Source organism: Panulirus ornatus, chromosome 20 (assembly GCF_036320965.1).
Source record: "Panulirus ornatus isolate Po-2019 chromosome 20, ASM3632096v1, whole genome shotgun sequence".
Taxonomy (NCBI): Eukaryota; Metazoa; Arthropoda; class Malacostraca; order Decapoda; family Palinuridae; genus Panulirus; species Panulirus ornatus.
In genome coordinates this window covers 3,163,993-3,182,500 of record NC_092243.1, presented here as the reverse complement: position 1 = coordinate 3,182,500, position 18,508 = coordinate 3,163,993, and the positions used below count along the sequence as shown (strand labels likewise).

The 18,508-nt window shown below is 47.8% G+C and overlaps 1 long non-coding RNA gene across 2 annotated transcripts in view; it reads right to left on the bottom strand.

The window, feature by feature from the left end:
- LOC139755875 (uncharacterized) overlaps positions 1-18,508 on the bottom strand; it is a 162,627-nt gene that overhangs the window by 120,233 nt on the left and 23,886 nt on the right. The window contains exon 1 of one of the 2 annotated variants that reach the window (XR_011714186.1): positions 8,259-8,570. The exons of the other annotated variant lie outside the window; for it this stretch is intronic. This is a non-coding gene — a long non-coding RNA (uncharacterized lncRNA). Of the gene's footprint in view, positions 1-8,258; positions 8,571-18,508 lie in introns of those variants that run through there. 2 annotated transcript variants of the gene reach the window in all.

Sequence of the window (18,508 nt, the reverse complement as noted above, 5' to 3'; positions counted from 1 at the left end):
AGTATTTCTCATACATGGTGTTATCACTGATACTAGTGCGTTACGTTATAACAAAATTTGCACATGATGACACCAAGCTGCGAGACGGAACTACAACAGAGGGTTGATGTCCATAGATGCAAGCTGACGTAAACAAAATGAGGCACTGGGTTCACAGATGACAAGTTCACCTTGATAACGTTACGTTGTAGAGTTATAGAAGGTATAGAGGGAAAGAGACTTAGGAGTAATAACATCTGGTGGCCTAAAGCCAAGTAAGCATTAACAAAGAAAAACCAAATTCTTGGATTCATGGACAGGACATACGACATCCAAGACACAAATCCTGACTCTTTACAATTCACTAGTGCGTCTCCACCTTGAATGTTGCGATCATTTTTGACTTCCCTTCTTGAAAAATGACATGAACAGAATAAAGAAAGTACAGAAATACGAAGATCATTCCCAGACAGAAACAAATCCCATGAAAATCAGCCACACGACTGAAGCTCATTTACTTTACGAACAGTTTACGAGATGATGTGTGATACTGGCACTGAACGTTATCAATGGGTCTGATAATTTCGTTCTAAACAACCATTTGTCTGATACTAATAGGGTAAACCTCTTAGGCAAACGTTATACTTAGTGGAGGCAAAGTAAATCTTGTTTCACGACACTTAACGTATGAAATAATCTATTCATTACAGACGATGAAATCAGCGCCAAAGACACAAATACGACGCTGCTGAGTCATTACGGTGTGTGTGTGTGTGTGTGTGTGTGTGTGTGTGTGTGTGTGTGTGTGTGTGTTGTTAATATTCTGTTTGTTAGGGGAAGGGGATCTACATGTATCGAATTCTAAAGTGTGGAGCTGGGGTAAGCTCTATTTATTTACGTGGGGGTTGGTGGATGACAATGATAATGTTTGTGTGGGTGTGAGGTCTAGTCTGTTGCGTAGAAGCGAAAGCTAAGCTCGCTGAGGTGACAATGTAATGGAGCTACAGCGTCTTTGTTTCATTGTCCAGGTACTGAACGTTTGTGATCGTCTGACAGCCGATAACTTTTAAGTTATCTTTGTTTTGTGTACCTTGAAGCTCTGTTAAACTGGTTTTTGACAGCGTGGGTGACCAGGCCACAGGTGAGGCGTGGTTCAGGTACGAGCGGATGAACTATCTGCAGTAGATACGAAGGGATTTTCTTCCTTGTCCAGAACTGTCGCTGGTAAGTGTTGTGAGGCTAAAGTGGGCTCCTCCACGGCAGAGAGAGAGAGAGAGTGGATCCCTCCAGTGCTTCACCCTGATGGGGCATTTTCCTCCCTCAGTCCGCAAGTGCCACTTCTTGCAGACGACGGGGCCCCATCAGCGTCTCTCTCTCTCTCTCTCTCTCTCTCTCTCTCTCTCTCTCTCTCTATATATATATATATATATATATATATATATATATATATATATATATATATATATATATATATACATTCTAAAGGTGGTAAAACTTGTCGCTTTGTACGACCAGCCTCACACCACCTGAGGCCACGACAACGTCTAGAAAGAAAAGAGGAGAAAAATCTTCCTCTCACACACTCCCCAGCCAATCTTCCTCCCACACGGTTAGCCTTCCACCGCAGCAGCAAATCTTTTAGGTCTGGATTTCCTTTCCTCTTGATCGTTATTCAGGCGAGATAACTTGACACGGGTGTAAGGTGTCTAGGGCCGACCAGCCAGCCCCCAACCACGCCCCACGCAGCCAAGCCCTTACGTCAGTAGCCCCGTCCTCACGCCCACCACCACCACCACCACCACCATCTTCCTCTGACTGCTTAAGTGGCCATCGGATCCACATCACCAACTGAGGCCAACCTCTCGTCAGCTGAGGCCGACGTCCCACCGACCGAGGCAAACATCTCTCACCACATAAGGGCGACGTCTCACCACCTGAGGGGAAGACCAGGGCTGCTGGCATCTCCAGCAGGAGGCACGAGGCGGGAGGCCAGACGGAACTGGGGCTCGCTCACCAGAGGTCGATAACAGACACAAGGTATCATCTCCCGACTGTCTGTACCCCGACAACCTGAGTACGTTGGTTCGACCCCAACACGGCTGGGTGGGTTACTCAGGGTCCGGCGAGTCCTAAAGCATTCTACTGGCTGAATCCAGTGATGAAATGACGTGTCTATCCACGTGCTACAGTGTATGTACCAATACACACATAGAAATGCCTTTAGAAAAATACAAATGTCATTTTAACATATATAATATAAACATCCATATACAGCGGGCAACTGTAGGCCTATCCTTCCTAATAATACCGCTACGTTTACAAAATGGAACTGTATAACACACCAGTTATATGGTTTTAACGGTGACGCCCTTAGTGTTGGAGACAAACAGTGGCACCATCTGATGTTTGTAATACTGGGGGAGCCAGACACTGGCATCAACTGACATTTGTAATACTGGAGGAGTCAGGCAGTGGTACAACATAACGTTTGTAATACTGGGAAGCCTGATAATGGAACTTAGATAAATCTGAACTCATTGTTTAACAAATCACATCTTTTTCTTGTATATCAGGTAATTTTCAAAGCCTCCTAACGTAGAACCCCTAAAATACCAAGGAACTGACTCTAATTACCCCCTAAAAGCGTTTCTCGTTCTCATGCTTCACACAGACGCAAATACGAGCCACAGTTTCATACCATCCGCTGAAGACGATACGGGAATGAGTATGAAAATCTGCCAAAAACAAATATAACAAAGCTACGAGCCACACAAGACAAAGCACTCAGAACAATCACAGGCTGCCTAGCAGCAGCAGACACTCAACACCAACACAACGAAACACAGATCCTTTTTACTTATACAAACCACTCAAGAATTAAACAAACAAACCAAGTCTTCCGAGGGGGACATTAAAAATTTAAACTTTTTTAATCGTGAAAAGTTTCAACTCCTCCGGAATGGGGAGAGAGAAGAAATGAGAAAAACACTCAGACTACAGGACAGACACAGACACCGTCAAATTTTGAAAACAAGCGACGCACAAGATCCTCGGAATGATAATCTCTGATACCCTCACCTTCAGTCAACACGAGAGAGACTAACACCTGCCTCACCCGCAAAAGACTACAACCTGAACACTACAGACCGTCATGACGAAAGGTTACACCGATGATGACGCTTATTCACGTCATTTGTTCTCTCCCGGAGGGTACACTGCTGTGTATCAGGGACACCCTTCAGGGTGGACGAAACTGCGGTTAGCCAGTGTGTAACGTATACTCCACAGTCCGACCAGACACCTGGGCTGGCGGGAACAAGTGGAGACATTATGGCCGTACTCTCTGGAGCGCAGACGGGAGATATAATCAACACTCGGGAAATCCTAACGTGGCATAATTCTCGACCTATAGAAAAAAAAAAATGAACTCTAACTGAACGACAAAATGGATGACTTAAAAATATTCCCACTAGAATCACTAAATGAAGTAAGGTCAGTAAGGCACAACGAAACATCCAGGACCTAAAACTGGTTAATAAAATGCCTGCAGCCTTTAGAAAAAGTATCCACTGTACAGTGGAGTAATTGAAAAAGGTCCTGGACAAGGTATACCACACCAGCCAGGACGTGGCGGTTACTGCAGGCCGCGATCTCCAACGTCTTCACCGAGACCAAGAACGAGACTGCAACTTGATCCAAGACCAAGCTGTGGGGGGTTAGAAGACCTCCGAAACCAACCTAGGGTAAGTAACCAAGACCTGTCGTTTGTAATACTGGGGGAACCAGACAGTGGCAGTGTCTGACGTCTGTGATACTAGAGGCGCCAGACAATGGCATTACTTGACGTTTGTGATACTAGATGAGCCAGACAACGGCATTACCTGACGTCTGTGATACTAGATGAGCCAGACAATGGCATTACTTGACGTTTGTGATACTAGATGAGCCAGACAATGGCATTACCTGACGTTTGCGATACTGGTTGAGCCAGACAGTGGCGCTACCTGTCGTTTGTTATACTTGAGGAGCCAAACAGGGGCACTACCTGACCATTATAATAACAAAGGAGCCAAACAGTGGCACTAACTGGCGTTTATAACAATGGGTGAGCTAGAGAGCAGCACCGCCTGACACTTGCAATACTGCGAGGGCCAGACAGTGGCACCACCCATTAATCTAACAACATAGGCCCAAGAAATTTGTTGTAAATTGCCAGAACAATTTCACACACAGTAAACGAGCAGTATTTCCTACGTGGCACCCAGCTCAGCCGCGTCCATTTACATGTCTGGCGTCGTAAATCATGATGCCCTGCTCTGGACAATACAGTTTATGTACATATTCTCTATATACAACCTACTGTAACGCTGAATTTTACGTTATTTACTTTATACTTATCCCTGACCAACAGCCAGTGGTTCTAAAACTATTTCTCTGATTTTTTTTTGTGAACCAAAATAATCTTACTCAGGTATCATTAGTCGTTTACTGTCTCCGTCTGTATACATTCCCAGATCCCGACATGACACTACTTAGGAGTACACCGGAGAGCCGGAAAACACAAGACCTAAGGGTCTATGACGAGGTTATCTGCGCGTCCTAAACCCCTGATCTATAAAGCCCTTGAGGGGAATAAGAATTCTCAACAGATCCCTGAATTATTCAAACACGGAAATGTGAAGTCGTCACTTGTGCTCGAGGAAAGTGAGTCAAATAGATCGGTGACAGGCTAGGTACCAAAATCTTGGATCAGAGTTGCCTGCGTCGCCAAAACGACAGAGAAGGGAGCGCAGCGAGAAGGGGAACCTTCCTTGACAGAGAACCAGGTCTGGAGAACAGCACTTACATCCATGGGCCGAGGGACAAGGTTTCTTGTCTGCCACCCACCATCCCATCGGCATTTGCCAGTACATTCTCAAGCGTAATCTAGGCTACGATTAAACTGGACTCGAGAGATGAGTTTTAAACTTATCGAGAGACGAGTTTTAAACTTATGTACTGCTTACAAACCCACGAAGAGACTGGACTCGAGAGACGAGTTTCAAACTTGAATGGAATGGAAAGAAGTTTTTTCAACTCATGCACTAAAACGAGTTCTAAAACTTGAATGGAATGGAGAGACAAGTTTTAAACTTATGTACTTAGATTAGTTTAAAACTTACGTAAAAAAAAGAAAAGAAACGACAATGAATAAGCCTCAGACCAGGCTTCATGTAGCTGACGATACTGAATCACGAGCCGAAGACTTGAATCCTCGTCTTCACAGTGCAACGACGGTGCGACCTATGGGAATGATGGTTTGGCCTTTTAAGGGTTAAATCAAAAGGCCTAGTAACCATAATACCTTGGTAAGGATCTTACAGCTGTGCTAGAGGAAGCAGAACTAAACAAGACAAGAGTTGGGAAAAGAGGTAGAAAGGCTTACAGGCGGAGGGAAAGACGAAGGAAGAGAAAATCCCACAGCTCTGCAGTTCGGGAGTTCTTCCTCGTAGATGGCTACACAGACGTAAGAGTAATATTGTAGAGGTACAATTAAATAAGGAAACTTGAGAACTCTACCATTTTATTAAGGCTTACGATGGTTTATTACCGCTAGTGGGCAATTCATGATGGTTTATTACCTCTAATGGGCATTATATGATGTCTAGGACCTCTGCTGGTCATTTCAAACTTACTTACACTGTTCTGTATGATATCTGACCCCGATACCAAACAAACCCAGCGGGACGGTCCAGCTGACACCGCGCCCCACATGATTAGAGGATTAATTTTCTCCCTACGTGATAAATCTACCAGGCGTTATAGAGTTATTTCCATTTTTCGGACTTAACCAAACCAAAAACCTAACCTAGCCCAACCCCATAAACTAACAAAATCTAACCTAAACCCAACCAAACCTAAAGCCTAACCTTTCCTACTCTTACACTTAACATTAACACCTAACCTAACCGATTTGGTTGGGCCGAACTGACTATAGAACTTTCCAAATACCAATGGCTGCAAACGCGGACACAAAATCATGAAGAATGTGTTACGATACATTACAATTTCTAATGTTTTTTTGCATATTCGATCAATTTTGCTCTTTAGATAATCAAAAGAAAAATGATAAGGTTATCTAGAGATCTCCAGGGTTGCCTATCGAGTAGTACCGCTTTGGCACAGCGACAAACGTCCACCTTGGAGCAAACGCTATACATACGTCATCATTTGCAAGCCCCTACGCAAGGGAGAGCTGGTCCACAGAAGGCATCTGGCGTGACCTGACTCCGGACAAGGGCGTTCCAAAGCGACGCGATCCGCAGCGATATCCCTGGGACAGAGGTGTTCCCATGAACATGACACCGAGGCCAAGCCACGGGTGAGGACTCTCACAGTAAACACGACCTGGGCGACGATCCTGCAAGACGGCGCTCACGCGAAGCGTCCCATGCGATCTCACCCTTCATGAGGCCGTTCATTGGGAGCAGGACACGTAGCCAGACACATTATGAGGGAGTTCAGAAGGATCGTGACACGTGGCCAGACACATTATGAGGGAGTTCAAAAGGGTCGTGACATGTAGCCAGACTCCATGATGAGAGCGTTCACATGGGAGAATGACACGCAACCAGACCCACACCGAGGGAGTTTACTGCAACACAATACATCGCTAGAACCACCATGAGGGAGTTCACAGCGAGCATGACACGTTGCTTGAACCATTATGCGTGAGTTCGCAGGGAGCATGACACGTGGCCAGACCCCTCATGAGGGAGTTCACAGGGAGCATGATGTGAAGCCAGGCCCCTCATGAGGGAGTTCACAGGGAGCATGACACGTGACTAGAGCTACACCCTGCGTGGGGGCGTTCAAGAGAAACATGATATGTGTTACGAAAACATGCAAGGCTGAGTAAGAGTAACAGACCACCAGGCACCACTACAATAATAGACCACTAAGCACCACCACAGTAACGGGTAATCAGGCACTACTGCAGACCACCATACACCACCACAGTAATAGATCATCAGGCACGACCAGACCACTGCAGAAACAGACCACCATACACCACCATGATAACAGACTTCCAAACACCACTACCATAACAAACCACCAAAAACCACCACGGTAACAGACCGCCAGATACTACCACTGCAATGGACCACCACAATAACAGATCATAAGGCACCACTACAGTAACAGACCACCAGACATCACTACAGTAACAGACAAGAAAGACACCACCACAGTAAGAAACTAACAGACACCATCCTAATAAAAGACCACCAGACTCCAACATAGTACCAGACTACCACTACAGTAACAGACCACCTGACACCATCACGGTAACAGACCATCAGAAATCACCACATAAGCAGACCGCCAAGCACCACTTCAGCAACAGGACACAGGACACTACCAGAGTAAGAGACTACCACGGTAACAGACCATCAGGCATCATCACGGTAACAAACCACCATACACCACTACAGTAACAGATCATCAGGCATCATCACGGTAACAATCTACCAGACACCACTACAGTAACGGTGACCACCAAACACCATTACAGTAATGGATTATCAGGCATCATCACAGTAACTGACCACCAGACACCACTACAGTAAAAAATCATCGGAAACTACCACAGTAAAGGACTACGAGATACCACCAAACACCACCACAGTAACAGACCATCAGACTTCACTACAGAAAAGATCCCCAGACACCACCACCGTAACAGACCACCAGACTCTACCACAGTAACAGACCAACAGGCACCACTACAGTAATAAACCACCAAACGCCATTACAATAACAGACCACCAGACACCACTTCAATCACAGACCACCAGACACCACTACAGAAACAGACCACCAGACACCACCACAATAACAGACCACTAGATACCACTACAATAACAAACTACCGGGCACTACTACAATAACAGCCTCAATTCAAGCAGGACAATGAATGCTTCACATAAAAGCGCCAAATTTCTTACAAGGCCACAATGAAACCCACAATCATTGGCTGTGAGGGAGATGCATGGACGAGATGGACCCATGCCGACGGCCTAATCAGGCACTGATTCTAATACAGGAGGAAGAGGAGGAAGAGAAAACGTGCTTGAGCGTGTGAGAAGAGCAGGAGGGGGTGGGTGGGAGCTGCCGGCAGCCCCCGGTACATGGAAGCACACACTAGTTCCCCTCCTCCCGGCAGCTCCCGCTGTGCCCCAGCACTAGGCCAGCCCAACCAACTTAAAGTTACGTTACGGTAAAGATGTTACTGTTACCTGTGATGGAGAACACCGCTGGTGGTGAGGAGGCGCCGCCGCCCCTCCTCCTCGGGGTAGGGAGGCTTAAGCGTGATCAGCAGAAGTCGAGCGTCACACACACACGCACACACACGCAGGCACACACACACACACACACATACACACACACACACATACACGGCGGCGGATCCCTCCCGCGGCCACGACCATCACCACCGCCGCCCCTGCCACCATCTGTGAGGGCCGAGGCTGGCTGGCTGGCCTGCCGACTGCCGCTCCTCCACCACCACCGCCACCAGCAGCGCCACCGCCACCACCTCCACTGCCAGACGGGGGCGGGGCCGTTTGCTGCATCTCCACAGCGCAGCAGTGATGATAGCCAGGCTCACCCCCCACCCCAACTCCCTCCCACCTCCTTCTCCCCCTTCCTCCCCCTCTACCACATGACTCACGGCGCCCCCCCCTCTCCCCCTCCCCTCCACAACCAACCACCCACTCTTACCATATGATAGTTAGGCCACCTTTAACTGGCTCCACGGGCCGTGCGGCATGCAATGTTATCTTTAATCCATTTACCCTCCTTTGGGGACGACGGGTACGGCACGACCCTTGAGCACGACGGTACGACCCTTGAACACGACGGTAAGACCCTTGAGCACGACGGCACGACCCTTGAGCACGACGGTACGACCCTTGAACACGACGGCACGACCCTTGAGCACGACGGTTCGACCCTTGAGCACGACGGCACGACCCTTGAACACGACGGTACGAACCTTGAGCACGACGGCACGACCCTTGAGCACGACGGCACGACCCTTGAGCACGACGGTACGAACCTTGAGCACGACGGCACGACCCTTGAGCACGACGGCACGACCCTTGAGCACGACGGCACGACCCTTGAGCACGATGGTTCGACCCTTGAGCACGACGGTGCAAACCTTGGATATAATGGCCAGCCCTCAAGACCACATCCTTAAGCAACGCATCATGAAAGACCAGGTCATCATACCCGAGTGTCGTAACGTCGTCCTCAAGACGTTAAGCTCTGAAGTGGAGGCTTGATGTGCCTTTGAAGTTGAGCCACAATCACTATGTGAGGGAAGTGCCGGCCGGTGATGTATGTGAGGCTGACTCTAGGTGAGGGAAGTGCCGGCCGGTGATGTATGTGAGGCTGACTTACGTCCACTATGTGAAGGAAGTGCCGGCCGGCTGACTAAAGGAGACGTCAGCGGCCGATCGTAGTAGAGGGAAAATAAAGGTATTGGGTCACAAGGATGATGGACGGTGCTGCCGTCAACGCCCCTGGCCAGCACCCACCACGTGACGCCCAGGTCTTTCCTAACACCACGCAAACACTGGGCTTACACGCTCCCGTCTATTACATAAGGCAAGCACAACACTTACACACAACTGACTCCCATACTTAAGGCAAGCACTATTACAAGTACACACCCCTCCATACTTAAGGCAAACACGACACTTACACACACCTACCTCCCGTTCTTAAAGCACGCATTGCACTCATAAACACACCCCTCCATACTTGGAACAAGCTCTAAACTTACACACACACACACACACACACACACACACATACCTCCATACTTAAAGCAAGCACTGCACACACACACACACACACACACACACACACACACACATACCTCCATACTTAAAGCAAGCACTGCACACACACACACACACACACACACACACACACACACACACACACACAACACAAACCTCCATACCTAAGGCAAGCACTGGGAAGCATTAGGCTAAGCTTATTTGCCCGCCATAACTTTCGCCGTTTAGATACAAAAAAAAAGTTATATAAGTCTCTCAGGGAAGTTAAAAGCTTCAGGATTAGAAAAAAGAAAGAAAAACGGTTGTAATACAGCGAGTATGCGACATTTTGTAGTTTATCTTTTATTGTTAAAATTATTTTCTTTCGTCAAGTATAATGAATAGTCTATTTTCATGCGATCTTTCTGCAAGGATTTCATAGTAACGACACTCGGGAACGACAGAATACAAAAACGACATGCACGACACCTGGGGACGAGATCCGAACCCCATACGCGACATTCGAGGACGACAGTGATTCAAATGACCTGCACGATACACGAGGACGACAGTGTCTAAACGACCTTTATGACATTCGTAGACCACAGTGTCCAAAATACCCGCGCGACACACGGGGACACCAGCACGTACACGACCACGACGACACCCGAGGGTGACAGCGCGTACGCGACCACCTGCGCGACAGAGCCACTGTGAGGACGGTGGGTGCGTGCGGGGGTGTGCGACAGAGAGGCAGCCCCGTTCGATACCCGGTGACATGTGAATGGCTCGCAGTCAGCCACTCCAGGGCTCAGGTGAGCAGCGGCCGCGTCAGACAGACTGGCGGTACTTTTCCCCTCGTCCTCCCGTAACGATCAGGTCGACCCTTCTGTGGTGAAGAGTCGACGACGCAGGCACCCTTAACGATCAATTCGACCCTTACGGAAATACAACCTGCAACCAAAGATCTCACAAGCTTCAGACTGACAGTGTGTGTGTGTGTGTGTGTGTGTGTGTGTGTGTGTACAAGTTACAGAGCAATTCAGCTGTAAGTCAAGCCTTGGAGGAGTATCATAATTCTATTCCCCGGGCATTACGAAAAAGAAGAATCAGGGAATAACAGGTTTTACTAAAGTCTTCCTCACCACGACCTCTATAAACCAGGTGTGAGGGGGGAGGGGGTCCGTCTGGCGCCGACCACCACCCATGTTTGTCGACGGGGAATGGCTTTTTTTTTTTTCTTTTTGGCTTGGACCCGGATCTCTCTCTCTCTCTCTCTCTCTCTCTCTCTCTCTCTCTCTCTCTCTCTCTCTCTCTCTCTCTCTCTCTCTCTCTCTCTCTCTCCGTTTTTTTCTTCCCTCCGAGTCTTTTCGTAACAGTTCTTTCAGCCCATTTAAAAAGCGTGTCACACCACCGACGTAAACCGCAAACATGTCAGGGAGTTTGGTGCGGTAGAAGAAATTCCAGTATAGTTCATTTCAATCATAGCACATTCTTATGTGCTATCCTTAAGCACGACCGTACGATCCTTGAGTACGCTGGTTCGATGTTTGAGCACGGCTGTACGATCCTCGAACACGGCGGTATGAACCCTTGCTTATAATGACGAGGCCTTTGACCTGACCCGAGCCATCATGCCTAAGGGTCATGACGTCGTGCTCAAGAGGTTAAAGTGGTCTTGAGGGCCCTGTACCATCAAGCAATCTGTCCCTCGCACCGGCAGGTTAAACTGAGCATCATCCAGCAGCGATCACTGTGACCAGCGAACACTGAACCAGGTAACGATGCTGCTTCTGATGGAACAAAATCTTCCATAAACTCGAGGGAACACAGAGAGTTTACGTACTCAAAATAATCATTTCATATCTCAAATATTTCGACCATCTTCGTGGTAAATCTGAGAGCTTTTAGTGATTTTAGGTAACCTTGTGCTTCTTTTAATTGCTATTTCCTCTGATGTTCAATGATCGTCGCATTTACCGGAACCTGAAGCTATGAATCTATGGCTCGGTATGGTCTTCGCACGATATCTAGGTAAGGTCAGCAAGACACTACTGTCAGCGATTCGTTTCAGTCACAAAACAAATTTGAAAAAGGAAAAACAAAGAGGACTGGAAAGGGTAAGTGAAGTAGGGGAGACTCATAGGCCCCCTCACCCTGCAGAGGGTTAGAATGACATCATAAACCTGGTGAGTGACCGGACACTGACTGTGGCAGTGTTGGTGAAGGTGTTCTGAGCCAAGGGACGTAAACTTACAACCAACTGTTAATATATACTCCAGCTCTCCAAAGGTTTCCCAGCATCACGCCCTGGAATTTTGACTAATGTAAAAGAGAAGATAATCATGCCCCCCCTTTTTTTTCCAAAGCCTCGCCTGGCTAACTGGGCAAGGAGTGAAGACGCACCAGGGGATCACTAGGCCCTCTGATCACCAGTTCCAACACGCAGGTCACCATCACAAGGTCTTTCGTGACTCCAATAACAGATTTTCAAAGTGGTGAGAGGCGGGCGGGTGTATGTCTTTCCACAGCGCGCCGCGCACCGTCTCGTGTGTGATTAAGGACCGTATTAATGGCAGCCTATCACACTCTGGAGGAACATGTAAGAGGCTGTCGCTATCCTCTTATGTGCACTGACCTCTGTGAGTGTTAGCCAGTAAGATGATATTCTCCTCCTCCGTGCAATGAACTCTACTAGACGGCCAATAAGATTGAACTCTTCCGACCGCTCGACTCTATAAAACAACCAATAGAAAGGTGATACTCTCCCTCTTCATAGACTCTGCCAGAGAATCAGATGCTAGATGATGCTCTCCTCTTCCCTGTACTGTATTTGAAAGTGCCAAAAGAAACCTGAATCTTTATCTCCAGCACTTGGCTCTGTAGAGAAGGATTCCCAACAGCCAAATGAAGAAACAAAAATCTCCCAAACCTTTCCATTGAAGTAAGAAATTTTCGCTGGCCAAGATTTTCGATGACAGAATAAATAGTATTTCTAAAACACCCTCCACAGTTCCATATCAATCATTCTCCCTGTTTTTTCCTATGTAACCAATTTCTCACAATCCCAAAATATTCCAGCACGCTGCGACCCTGGAGCAAGACGGTACAACTCTTGGGCATATATGATGGCGTGGTCTTTGACCTAACCCTTTGAGGATCAGGTCAAAGACCAGACCATTATACCCAAGGGTTATACATACCGGTGTGCTGAATGGTTTAAAGGTGAAGATGGACAATCATCATTTATGAATAGAGGTGAACTGGATCACGTACATACAGCCGCTGAAATCACTGAACAAGCTCTGAAATCACAATGAGACTTCACTGTTGAATAACCAGACAATCCTATGTTCCTCGAAGGCCTTTTTCCTAGTACTCTGGTGGGAGATACTTCAAATGTATCTCGTCCTATAGAAGGATAATACATGTGAATCCTTCAGCTATGTGAACTACCCCAAACATCAGCGTTAAAGAAAAGCTATCTCATACTCCTATGTCGTGAGCGTCAGTGTCTTCCCCCATCAGGACTATCCAGCTCAGGGGAACACGCTAAACACTTCAGGTACTGAGTAGCCTCGAGGACACAAGTCACGCTGCGCAGGCCACCAGTCCTTCAACACCTAAATCATCCAGGTTGACCAAGAGGTCGTCATCCTCATCATCGTTGTTGTCGCTGCAGGTCTGTCTGCCAGCGACGCCTCTACGTACACTCCCACACGAGCGCAAGGACACACACACACACACACACACACACACACACACACACACACACACACACACACAGTTCCAGGACTTTCATGGCATACGCAGTCTGGAAGCTTCCAAGGCATGTATGGTTTGGAAGTTTCCATGGTATATACAATCTGGAAGCATTCCCATGGCACTGAAAGTCTGCAAGGTTCCAGAACGCATTCAAGAGCAGCTCTGGAAATGGTACACTTAACCATTAAGTAAGCTGTTAGTTCTCCAAGGTTATCTGGCGGCCTTGTTCACAAAGAAAGGGAATCTCCAAAGAATCTTTAAGGGTTGGCTTCTTAAATACTTTGCACGGTAACTAGTCCGTAAAATATGCATTTTAATAAAATCTTTGAATGGTGGAGGAACGCGCGAATTAATCTCGCTTCTTATGGCGCAAAAAAAAAAAAAACCGACGACACAGTCCTCCGAATTCTCGGAGTTTCTGATGATTACTTGCCTGGCGAGACGTCCTCTGACCTTCCCAGGTTATTAACCCCTCGAGCACGACGGAGCGTTCTTGAGTATGCCGGAGAGACTCCTTGACCTGACCATTATGAGTCCAGGTCATTATACCCCGGGGTCACACCGTCATGATCAAGGGTCTTAGCGTCCTCCCCAGGGGATTCAGTCCACCCTCTGAAGATTCCTCATTTTCAAGAGTATATTTTCGGGGCTTCGTCTTTTCCCTCCCCGACAAAAGAACTCGCCGTGCCTCGTCCCTCACGTGCATGCAAGACCAACCAACAATGGAACGGCAAACACAATTCCCAACAACTGTGGCAATTTTCTTGAACGACATGAAATCATATTTTCCTCTTGGAACCGCGTACACAGGGTATGGAATGTCTCTGCACAGTCCAAGGTACGGTCCTTTGACGTGTGCGTCCTCGCTGCTCAGATGACAGCCTCGAATCCTTCCTCTCGTGCATGCTGTGCATGGAACAGGACACCTGTCTTCCGTATAACCAAGGTCCTCCAGCTCCCCTTGCAGGAGTCTCCTCAGTTGCAACGAATGAGGCAGTCTTGTGTCTAAGTCTTCTTCAACCTTTAAGTTTTCTTACTTACTTGCTCACAAGTACACAGGATTTTTTTTCCTCAGTTAGCTTGTGTGATCCAATGCCTTCATCTATTCATCTGTATGTTGTTGATGACTTTTACTGCTTTCAAGTGTTTATCTTTCGACTACAAAAATGAATCTTAAATGAAAGAGACGTACTCTCTTTCACCTTCCATTCAACAACCTAAGCTCAAACTCTGTAACATTTCCTTTTACCGAAACGGATAAATGAGCGAAAAAGTGTGTAATGCCAGTGAACTGCAGACTAATTACTGGGATACAGATATTCTTACGGTACGACCGAAGGGTTCCCCTTGATTAGCTAAAACCTCAGGTGCACAGAGCAGGTGTTAGCCTGGCCCAGTTACCTCCTGTTCTGACATTCATAACACACGACGAACTGAGAGCCACCGCCAATTCACCAGCTCTAATGTCATGCCATATGCAAATAAATACCTACATATGAACGTGTGAATCACTGTATGTTTGGAAGTTAAGCTGTATGGCTGTAGCCATTATACAGCGGGAGTGTGCGGCCACAAGGGATGACTAAGAATGGCTATATTCCAGTCTCGTCCTTGGCAAAGAATTTTTTGACATCTGATTGGTCCACGCCCCGTCGAGTCTCGACCCGGCGTAAACTACATGCGCGTTACTCAACTTCCGCCCTACACCTACCTCACTCACTTTCCACCACACACCAACCTCCCTTATCCTTTACCGTACATCTACCTCACTTAGCCTCAACCCCTCAACTACCTCAATCAACCATCAAACCCAAGCTATCCCACTCAACCTCGACCCCACACGCACATACCTCTTTCAGCCTCCACACCTCGCACACCTCACTCACCATCTACTCCTACATTTACCTCAATAACCATCACAACTCACTGTTACTTTTCAAAAACAAGACAGACAAGGATGCACTTTGAACTACCGTCAAATGAGCCTTACTACGTTTCTAGAAAATCTGCTAGAAACAGCGAGTAGGGATAAAATGCCTAAATCTTTAGAGTATTATACACGTGCAACCGATTATATCGGCATAGGTTTCAAAATAAAGTTTCGTGTTTAACAAATCTATATAAAAAAACAAAATATAGGATTGCCGTGTAAAATTAAGGTACACGGCCTAGGAAATCAAATCTGGGGGCGGAAAGCGAGCTGGTTCACAAACAGGAAACACCGCGAGGTATTAAACGGGAGAGCGCCCGGCTGGCTTGGCTTGACAAGCGCGACACCACAAGGCTCAGTCCTGGAGAGCCCATATTCATTTTCTATTATCTGTGTCAGTGACCTGCAGACACAGCTCACCGGCAGAACTTTCCAAATCTGCCGATGACAAGAGTTCAGGGACTATAGTCCAGTCAGAGGAGGACTGTCTGAACGCCCAGAGTGACCTCTGGACTTCGATGTAGTTGAGTGAAAAGTAATGCATTCTGGCGACAAAGACGATCATCACAAAATTAGTAATGTTCGATATGACAGAATGATAGGTTGTACTGGTAGTGCAACCTCCATCGCGCACCAGTCACTCAACCTTCATCATTCAACCCCTAAACCCTAAACCCCTAGCTCAACCCACACCTGACATCACTTAACTTCCATCTAAATCCTCCGCCCTCCTCTTCCAACCCTACACCACCCCTTCGACACCCCACACCCGCCTCATCGCGGTAGACCCCCATCACACTTAGGGGTTCCATCTTAAAGAAATCAATTGGTACTTTCCGCACTGCTTCTCATTTCCTTTTTAGACATCTTTCCCAGTTTCCGTCTATATCTAATTTCATCTTTATACCCCATCTATGTCAAATGTCTTCATCGAACGCAAGCAAACTGTATCTGTCTATCTGTCCGTCTGTATGTGTGTGTGTGTCTGTGTGTGTGTGTGTGTCTTGCCACGGGGTCCCCGGCACCGGCACCAGCGGACGCGACGGGCTGAGTACAAATCCCCCGGTCATCTCCAGCGCAACGGGGGATGTGAGCTCTCCCCACGACAGGTTGAGCTACGAGTGTGTACCATGGTACACGACCCCGGAGCCAGACGGTACGACCCTCGAGCCAGACGGTACGACCCCTCGAGCCAGAAGGTACGACCCGCGGGCCAGACGGTACGACCCGCGAGCCAGACACTACATGACCCTCGAACCAGACGGTACGACCCGCGAGCCAGACGGTACGACCCGCGAGCCAGATGGTACGACCCCCAAGCCAGACGCTACATGACCCTCGCAATTAAGTGGCCTGGGGTTAATTTCTGCAATTACCTCCCGTTGATTCACTTAGTTTGGCAAGCCTTAGTTAAAACCTGTTCGGGAGTAATTCTTTTGCAATAACTATGGTTTTAATTCCTTCAAAATACTAATTACATGAGTTAAGGCCAGACTTAATGAAGTTGGTTCGTCAAGTTTGGTGATATATTTCTTTCTTTTTTCCAGGGTTGCTCTCAGGACGACTTGTCTATCCTAGGAGACGACTGAGCTGGGTCCGTCCTGCCACGTGTGGCGAACGGCAACGATCAGCTGATCCCCTGCGCGGTCACGTGGCCACCGCCCCACCCGCCCTCCGTCCAATCACAGCCCGCCCTGCCCTGCCCGCCATCTTTACTATGCAGATGACGATTTATCAAAACAGCTCTCGGCGCAAATTCGGAGCCAAAAGAATTGCTGAATGCTTAGGGAAGGCTTCCAGCATGACCGAAGGTAGCCCAAATACGTTCAAGTACGTTCCTCGAATATTAGAACACACGTGGGAAATATATGAGACCGTTTTCACCTTAAATGTATTGAGGCATTAAAGTTCAGAGGGTCTAAACTGCTTTAACACACGAGCATTCTGTACGTGTGCAGGAGCTTCACCCAAGCACAAAATAATAACACGGTCATTTGGATGAATGAAGTAAAGTGAGGTGTACTGCACGGGCCGGGGTTGGCTGACCACCACTACTACTGCTGCCGCTGCCACCACCATACGCCTTCAAGACGCTCACGGGGGAAGGGCCACATCGTGGGTGTGGACGCCCACGAAAAACGAAGTATGACGACGTGATCAATAAGGAGGCTGCAGCCGGCGGCTGGGGGCCGGTGCCATGCTGTATCGCTGCCTCTGCCTCCACACACACACACACACACACACACACACACATACACCTGCTGGCGAACAACACTTGCAGCTCTGGCGACAACCCGCCATCAGTCCCCGATCAACCACCCAAAGCCGCCAACACACACGTGTGTGTCCCCTTGAGTTGACGATGGAGGAAGCCAGCGAGAACTTTCCTCGGGACATGTGTGAACACTTGAGTGCGCCGCTAAGGTCCTTCAAGGGAAATTATATTCCTCGCAGGAGATGCAAAGGGAAAACATGTTACCATATCGTTCACAACACAAGCAGCTCCTGCTGTGTGGACCAGGACCGTTCCTGGGTTCAGCGTTCCGCGTCAGGGCCGTTCCTCGGTCCGTGTACCGCACCACGGGACACGCCACCTTCAACATCCACGCACACTAAACTATTCCCATCGTTCTTAACCATAAATTCTGCAGCATCGTAAAACGGCACCGCCTCTCCTCATGGGGACCACAACTCTACATAGTCCGCCACACCAGACTCAACATTGAACACCTGGGTGCTATTTCTGTTCCCTATGTAACGGCAACAAATTTTAGGAGACCAAAATTGTACTCCCAGTCTGATGATTACAGACACACACACACACACACACACACACACACACACACACACACACAAATAAACAAACAAACACACAAAGATGAGTGCATGAATGGTATATCCTGAGTCATGAGACTGTAAACATGGAAGGACAGAGGAGTTTATAATATGTATAACAGTAGAAAAAGTTCAAGAAATAGGTCTTCCTAATGGCAAAAATTCCTCC